We start from the raw sequence: 8,297 nt of genomic DNA on the forward strand, positions 1-8,297 counted from the left end.
AATACAGTATGCTCAGAAATGTGAGTCATTAGCTCAGTGAAATTTCTCAAGCAACATGAACCAATCGGGAAATGGCCATTGTTGTGTTCAGTCTGGGTAAAATTAATTTTTAATACATAATGCTTTTAAAAAATCTGTGTGTTGTGTTTAAATATCAAGGTTCCTCTTGTCTTGTTCATTCCATAGAACCAAAGTTCACCATCTGCAGTAACATTCATGGAGAAATAAGGAACTGCAGATGCAGGTTTACAAGAAAAGACACAGAGTGCTGGAGTGACAGTACCTCTGGAGAACATGGATAGGTGACGTTTCGAGTCAGGTGCTGACCCAAAACATTACCTATCAATTTTCTCCAGAGATGCTGCCTGACCCGCTGAGTTACTCCAGCAATTTATGTATTTTGGTGCACTAACATTCTGGTCACTTCCTCTGCATCTGCCCGAAAGCCACGTTCCACCAATTAGTCATCTGAACCCACTAAGCCCCCATTAAATGGTCTGCATAAAATCCCTCCCTTTCAGTTTCATAGGTGATAGAAAATTACCTGGATGACTAATTGAGGTAAGTAATGCAAAGCTTCATAGACATAAGCGTAATGCTGCCATGGTATCAGAGTTATTGCACCCCTTCACAAGACTCGGGTGCTGTCAAAACTTGAATCTGGTATTATACACCTTATGAATAAATCAAACAGAAGTTGCGAGGCTCTCCACATTTTCATCCTGCGTGTATTCATTGTCTCCCCACTGTCTCTCTAAATGGTTTAAAAATAGCTTAATGTCCCATTACACTGATATTTTACATTTCCATTCAGCGAGGGCAATTAGTTTCTTATTTAAACTTCTACAACTTAAAATTATTTTGAAAACCAATGCCTGCTTAAGTCACTGCAGTTTCAATTAATATTCAGGCCACTCCTGCTTTGCAGCTTTTTTTTTTCTGATCATCATTCCCATGGTCTCTGCATTTTTTCACAATTCATCTCCTTGCTGCCCAATTCCGTGGCTATTCACTGCTGACTAGAGTCTCCATTCATTTTACTTTCTGCATTAATGTCATACTTCAAATTAATTCTGGTTCTTTCTGGAGCTTGTTTATTCAGGCTGGGGAACTGTCACACTTATTTTTCCCTATGATCAAACATGGAGAGTTTTGCTTGGTTTTCCGTGATTTGTTTCAGGCTCAAAGAATCGAATGAATTAGATATTGCCCAAATGCAAGTCATTGGTCACTTCTGTATATGCTATTTTACATTTTCTTTTAGATTTACATGGAAAGGAGATAAATTTAAATTTTACAAAATCCTGATAAGATGCATAAAAGTTCTGATAGATTTTCCAAAACTACCAAATTTTTACTGGGTGAGTGTATTTTGTTTTTTTTAACCCCACACTTCTGACTTTCTCTTTCAGGACATGACGATGGGGCTTTCAGGACATGAATACAGGGAGAAACGATGAGGTACGAAGGTAAGCTAGCCAAGAATATAAAAAGGAGGACAGTAAAAGCTTCTTTAGGTATGTGTAGAGGAAAAAATGAGTTAAGACCAAAGTTGGACCCTTGAAGACTGAAAAGGGTAAATGTATTATGGGGAACAAGAAAATGGCAGATGAGTTGAACAGTTACTTTGGATCCGTCTTCACTAAAGGGCCTGTCCCACTTGGGCAAGCTAATCTGCGAGTTCTGGCGAGTTTGCCCTAGTCTCATACTCGCAGCATGGTCGACACGAGGTCATAGGAGGTCTTCGTAACTCTCCTTCATGCTCGAGAGTGGTCTCCGCGTACTCGAGGCCTCAGCTAGGTTGCGGCGTTTTTTTTCAATATGTTAAGAAATGCCCGCGAGTAAAAAAAGGTCGCCATGGAAAAAATCGATACTTTTTTACTTGTAGGTTTAGTTGTAGTAAGTCGTAGTAGGTCGGCATGTTAGTCGTAGGTAATCGAGGGTAGTTGAAGGTAGTCGTAAATAGTCTTCATCATAGTCAAAGGGAGGTCGAAGGAGATCGAAGGAGGTCGTCATCACTCTCCACTATTCGGTGTCCAATTTTCCCGAAGTTAGTCGTAGCTAGTCGAAGGAGGTCGAAGGAGGTCTTCTACATATTCGAAGGAAGTCTTCAACACTTCATTTTTTTAAACTCTTCTAAACTCGCCAATTAGGTCGCCCAAGTGGGAAAGCCCCTTAAGGAAGATACAAACAATCTTCCTGATGTACTAGTGGCCAGAGGACCTGGGGTGATGGAGGAACTGAAGGAAATCCATATTAAGCAGGGAATGATGTTGGGTAAACTGATGGTACTGAAGGCTGATAAATCACCAGGGCCTTATGGTCTATATCCCAGGGTACTTAAGGAAGTGGCTCTAGAAATCGTGGATGCATTAGCGATCATTTTCCAATGTTCTATAAGGAACAGTTCCTGTGGATTGTAGGGTAGCTAATGTTATCCCACTTTTTAAGAAAGGTGGGAGAGAGAAAACAGGGAATTATAGACCAGTTAGCCTGACATTCATGGTGGGGAAGATGCTGGTCAAATATAAAAGATGAAATAGCCGCACATTTGCTTAGCAATAACAGGATCGGTCAGTCAGCATGGAATTACGAAGGGGAAATCATGCTTGAGTAATCCTTTGGAATTTTTTGAGGATGTAACTAGGAAAATGGACTAGGGAGAGCCGGTGGATAGAGTGTACCTGGACTTTCAGAAAGCATTCGATAAGGTCCCACATTGGAGATTAGTGGGCAAAATTAGGGCACATGGTATTATGGTGTAGAGTGCTGACATGGATAGAAAATTGGTTGGCACACAGGAAACAGAGAGTAGGGATTAACGGGTCCCTTTTAGAAATGCAGGCAGTGACTAGTGGGATACCGCAAAGCTCAGTGCTGGGACCGCAGCTATTTACAATATAGATTAATTATTTAAATGAAGGGATGCAAGTAACATTAGCAAATTTGCTGATGACACTGTGAGGAGGATGCTATGAGAATGCAGGGTGATTTGGACAGGTTGGGTGAGTAGGCAGATGCATGGCAGATACAGTTTAATGTGGATAAATGTGAGGTTATGCACTTTGGTAGCAAAAACAGGAAGACACATTATTATCTAAATGGTGTCAAGTTGGGAAAAGGGGAAGTACAATTGGATTTGGGGTTCCTTGTTCATCAGTTAATGAAAGTAAGCATGCAGTGAAGAAAGCAAATGGCATGTTGGCCTTCATAACAAGAGGAGTTTAGTATAGGAGCAAAGAGGTCCTCCTGCAGTTGTACAGGGCCCTAGTGAGACCACACCTGGAATATTGCATGCAGTTTTGGTCCACGAGTTTGAGGAAGGACTTTCTTGCTATTGAGGGAGTGTAGCGTCGGTTCACAAGGTTAATTCCCGGATGGAGGGACTGTCATATGCTGAGTGAATGGAGCAGCTGTGCTTGTATATTGGAATTTAGAAGGATGAGAGGGTATCTTATTGAAACATGTAAGATTATTAAGGGTTTGGACACGCTGAAGGCAGGAAACATGTTCCCGATGTTCGGGGAATCCAGAACCAGGGACCACACTTTAAGAATAAGGGATAAGTCATTTAGAATGGAGATGAGGAAACACTTTTTCACACAGAGAGTTGTGAATCTGTGGAATTCTCTGCCCCAGAAGGCAGTGGAGGCCGGTTCTCTGGATACTTTCAAGAGAGAGCTAGATAAGGCTCTTAAGTATAGGGGATATGGGGAGAAGGCTACTGATTGTGGATGATCAGTCATGATCACATTGAATGGCGGTGCTGGCTCGAAGGGCTGAATGGCCTACTCCTGCACCTATTGTCTATTGTATAACTAGGAGGTTTATTCATGGGCATGAGCAGCTTTCCAGTATCCCTTCACTGAAATGGAAGCTGCTCCATGTTAATCTTAGAAAGAAGCCATTCAGTCCATTTTTTCCAATCCCTTATTCATTTCATAGAAACATAGAAACATAGAAATTAGGTGCAGGATTAGGCCATTCGGCCCTTCGAGCCTGCACCGCCATTCAATATGATCATGGCTGATCATCCAACTCAGTATCCCGTACCTGCCTTGTTGTTCTTTAATTTATTCAGTTCTCCACTTCATCCATTCCTGAGTTTAAATTATAATTTTACTTCGGAGTCACGTGAGTGACTACATGAAGAGCCCGCCAGTACGTATGCGTGTCATATCGCTACACGCATTGTGAACAAGTCATTACGAGGGGAGGACGTTCCTCCCAAACGGCAGGGTTGAACCTGCAACAGTAAGGTAGGAGAACTTAGTTTCTTGACTTACCTTTTATACAGGAAGGCTGATGAAAGCTGGCTGGGGAGAGTCTGCAGAACTGCAGGCAGCCAGCAACGGCCGGGAACCACTATCTCCCTTAAACGGGAGCCGGAGCCGACCTCAGCTCCAGCAGGACGCCGACAGCGGTGGAGCATTCTGGAGCCGTCATTCCGACGGCTCGGACAACAGCCCCACGGATCTATACTACATGGGTCCGAGGGGCTGGAAGGTGCTGGGTTTTTCCACAGCACTAAAAATAGCGGCAAGCGTTCAGTGCCTGAGAGCACTGAGTACGCGTTGGAGCTGCTGGGCCTGGGTCGCGAGCGGCCAATTCCCCGAGAGGACTGGATCACGTTGGAGCACCCCAGGCCCAAGTGGAGAAGGAGCGGCACAGTGCGGGAAGCACTGCACCGCGTTAAAACTGCCATACCTGCGGTTTGCGAGCGGCCAGCTCCCCGAGGGACTGCACCGCGTTGGAGCACCGCAGGCTAACGGCAGTACGGGCGGCTCAGTGCTGTGAGCACTGCACCGCGCTTTGGAGCACCGCAGGCCAACGGGGATACCGGCGGCACAGTGGCCGTGTACACTGCATCGCATTGGCACTGCGGGACCTGCACCTGCGAGAACATACCGTTTTGCAGCGATGCAGGTCCAAGAAGAAATCCTCCAGTGGGTAAGTCCCATAGCAGCACCTTATACAGGGCTGTATTTCACTTCTACTATTACAGGGAAGTGTTTGAGGAAAAGACAGACTCAGGGAGAAGGAAGCAGCACCTTTTCTATAGGGCTATAATCATGCTTCTCTCTCCCCAGTAGACTCTTCTGTCAGAAGAGTGCTGGGGTCAAGTCTAGGGCAAACCCTGGACAGGTAAACAGATGTAAGAGCTGTAACAATGAGGTGATGCCTTTTCTAAGTCACAAAGTACATAGAGTGCATTATTGGTCCTTTCCTGATAGAAATACAGGAATACTTATGTTGTGACTGAAGGATTTAGCAGTCGAAAAATTTACTGACAAATTCCATTCCCATCTGGGAAGTCACACGGGAATGTCTGTCTATGTTTCAGGCGGAACAACAGTACAGCTGTGAGTAAAGCTAACTGGGAAAGATCTACAAACCAGGTTAGAAGCCAGCATAGACCATATGTTTTCTATCTACTGCAGGGGCAAACATTAGCTGACACCATAGCTGTCACTTGCCACCAGGGATTGTAAATCCCTGAATGTACTAAACTAATCAATTTATGCATCTGGTTACATCCAACCGGGATTGACGGGGGCCTGTGTAAACCCGAAACCTCCTAGCAAAATCTTTTTATTTGGAGGTGACCTATCTAGAAGGTCAAGGAGTTGGACAATGAAGCCAAACTGGAGCTCATCTAAACGTCCAAACATCATCCTCAAAGGTATCGCCCCTATGCTGGAAGATGTGTACACCCACAACACACGGCCTCGGGGATCCAGAAGAAAACAGTAAAACCAAGAGGAAGCAAGGAGGTTTGTGCGAGAAGACATCGAATAAATAACTTTTTGACACTCATATCTTAAACAGTATCCGGGGATACACAATAGAATTTTACAACACATAATCTTCTAGTCCAGCTGATATATCGAGAGAGGAATTTGGAGGGGAACACCAAATGGATATTGCGCTATAGTATTTGCTAATGTTTCTACACGATATGGAACACCAGATGCCGATCTACTCGTATCCAGACATAATCACCAATTACCAAATATGTCATATGGGATACAGATACTGGACATCAGCAACAGATGGGGTTTTAGCTGCATTGCAAGGGAAGAATTATTATCTACGCATTCCCTTCCTAACAAAATAGGATATGGCGCTTGACGCATCAAACATAGATCAGATCTCGGCTTTTTGGCTAAGATCAAGCATAATATCTGTTCTTATCAGTTTAAATATCTGATATGTCCCTTATCTAGGGACCATATATTTAAAAAAAATTAAAATAAAAATAATAATAAAAAATAAATAAATAAATAAATAAATAATACGATATATTCGTTTTAAGAACAGAAACCTTTTCTATTGTTAAGTATATTCGTTTTAAGAACGAAAATGGCAAGCATTGATTCAAAGGATGCTTACTATTTCAGTACCCATAACAGGTGACCATGGACGTTATTTTTATCCAATTGGATGGCTCAGCTCTAGCAGTATAGAGCACTACCTAATGTGTTTACATTAGCACCTAGGTTATTTACAAAATATAACAACCAGCCACACAATGGTAATGGCTTCTTTGGATGACATACTAATTGTGCGGAAACTTAGGACGGGCTGAACAAACGGTAACAGCCACTTAATTCCACTTAACAATTATTTGGAAACTAGGATTCATTATCCATCCAATTAAATCAAAATTAAAGCTTTCAAACTAAAGGGATTATTTGGGGTTCACCATTAACTCAGTTCCTCATGTCAGTAACTTTGCCAACAGAGGTTACAACCTTAATAGAGGCATACAGCAAAATCATTGACATGAGGATAAACCATCCATCAGACAAGAATATTGGCAACATATGGTTTCCAGCCACATAATTCAGACCCTTACATTATAAAGATTTACAGAGGGCCAAAATATGAGCTCTTAAAATTAATGGTGATCATTTCGATAGAATGATGAAGCCATACAGAAGCCATATTGGAACTAAATGGTGGGAAGATAACATTGGGCATTGCTCCAATCCTATCATTGTCAGCAACCAGTCTATGGTCCTACATATGGATGCTATGCACTAGGATGGTGTGTTACCAATTCCATCTCCAGCTGTGGAGGAAGATGGAATACACAGGAAGCATCATTATTACTAACACTGGGCATAACTACCTGGAAATGTTGGGTGTTTTTTCATGGCCTATATTAAACAGGTTATTAGATTATAAATTAACAACACCACTGTGGTAGCACATATCACAAACATGGGTGAAAGGGAATTTACATCATGTAACAATCTGGCCAACACAATTTGGCAACCTCATCAGGGGGGGGTACTAAGGGAAATACTACGAGACTCTGCGTCTGGTGTTTTAATAGTACCCGACTGACCTATCCAACCATGGTTCTCCGTGGTACTGGGAATGAGATTAGAACCATGCAGCACCATCCAAAACAGACGATGAAGTATGGGGGAAAACCACCCGTGCCATGAACATATAAATCGCTTAAATCATAGAGTCTGAAAGCGCCGCTATTACATCTGGGACTGACGGCCAGAGACAGCGGGCCACAGACAATCAACCTAAAGACAATGTCTGAAATACATAAACTAATGGGAGATGTGTTGCAACCATAATACATCATCCAGCCTGTTTGGAAGCTTTGTTAACCTACAGGGGCTTAGTATTAGTGACATCAACTGTGCCAGAAGTGGCCCATCTACTTACCTATGGCAAGAGAACGGAATAACAGCTTATGAGGGACACTTTTTATGTGAATTCCCCAAAGACCAGGTATTCCCAAATATGGGACATCAGCATCGTCTTAACGTTGTTAAAGAACTGGGCTCCAGCCACAGCGCTGTCATTACAGTTTTTGACATTTTACAAAACTGTCATGCTGATGGCTTAGGTCACGGCACTAAGGACTCAGTCCCTACTAAATTAAGGCTGGATAACTTGACCAGTTCACCTGGCAACTTACACTTCTATATTCAGGAATTAGGGAACTAAACAGACAGGGGTCAGCAGGCCTTAAAATAACATTTTTAGAGCCTACCCTACAGATGATTGACTGTGTTGTGAGACATCTACAAATATACATGGAACAAACCCAGACCATCAGTGGCACAGAAGAGGAACTTCTCATCAACGACAGACAGCCTCATTAAAGAATAACAGGCCAGGCCAGCTAAATGGCTAACATAGTATTGACAAAAGTTGGTGTAAACACTAACTGGGTTAAAATCTCACTCCACCAGGCTGCAGCAACGTCGGCAGCATTTAAATTGGAGGTTCCTATGGATAAAATCCTCAGGACTGCAGGATGGCCA

At 42.8% G+C, this 8,297-nt stretch overlaps 1 pseudogene; it reads left to right on the forward strand.

Moving 5' to 3' along the window:
- The first annotated feature begins 6,146 nt into the window (after positions 1–6,146).
- Positions 6,147–6,257, forward strand: LOC116983272 (annotated as a pseudogene).
- Positions 6,258–8,297: the final 2,040 nt, after the last annotated feature.

This window comes from Amblyraja radiata, chromosome 1 (genome assembly GCF_010909765.2).
Source record: "Amblyraja radiata isolate CabotCenter1 chromosome 1, sAmbRad1.1.pri, whole genome shotgun sequence".
NCBI classification, from domain to species: domain Eukaryota; kingdom Metazoa; phylum Chordata; class Chondrichthyes; order Rajiformes; family Rajidae; genus Amblyraja; species Amblyraja radiata.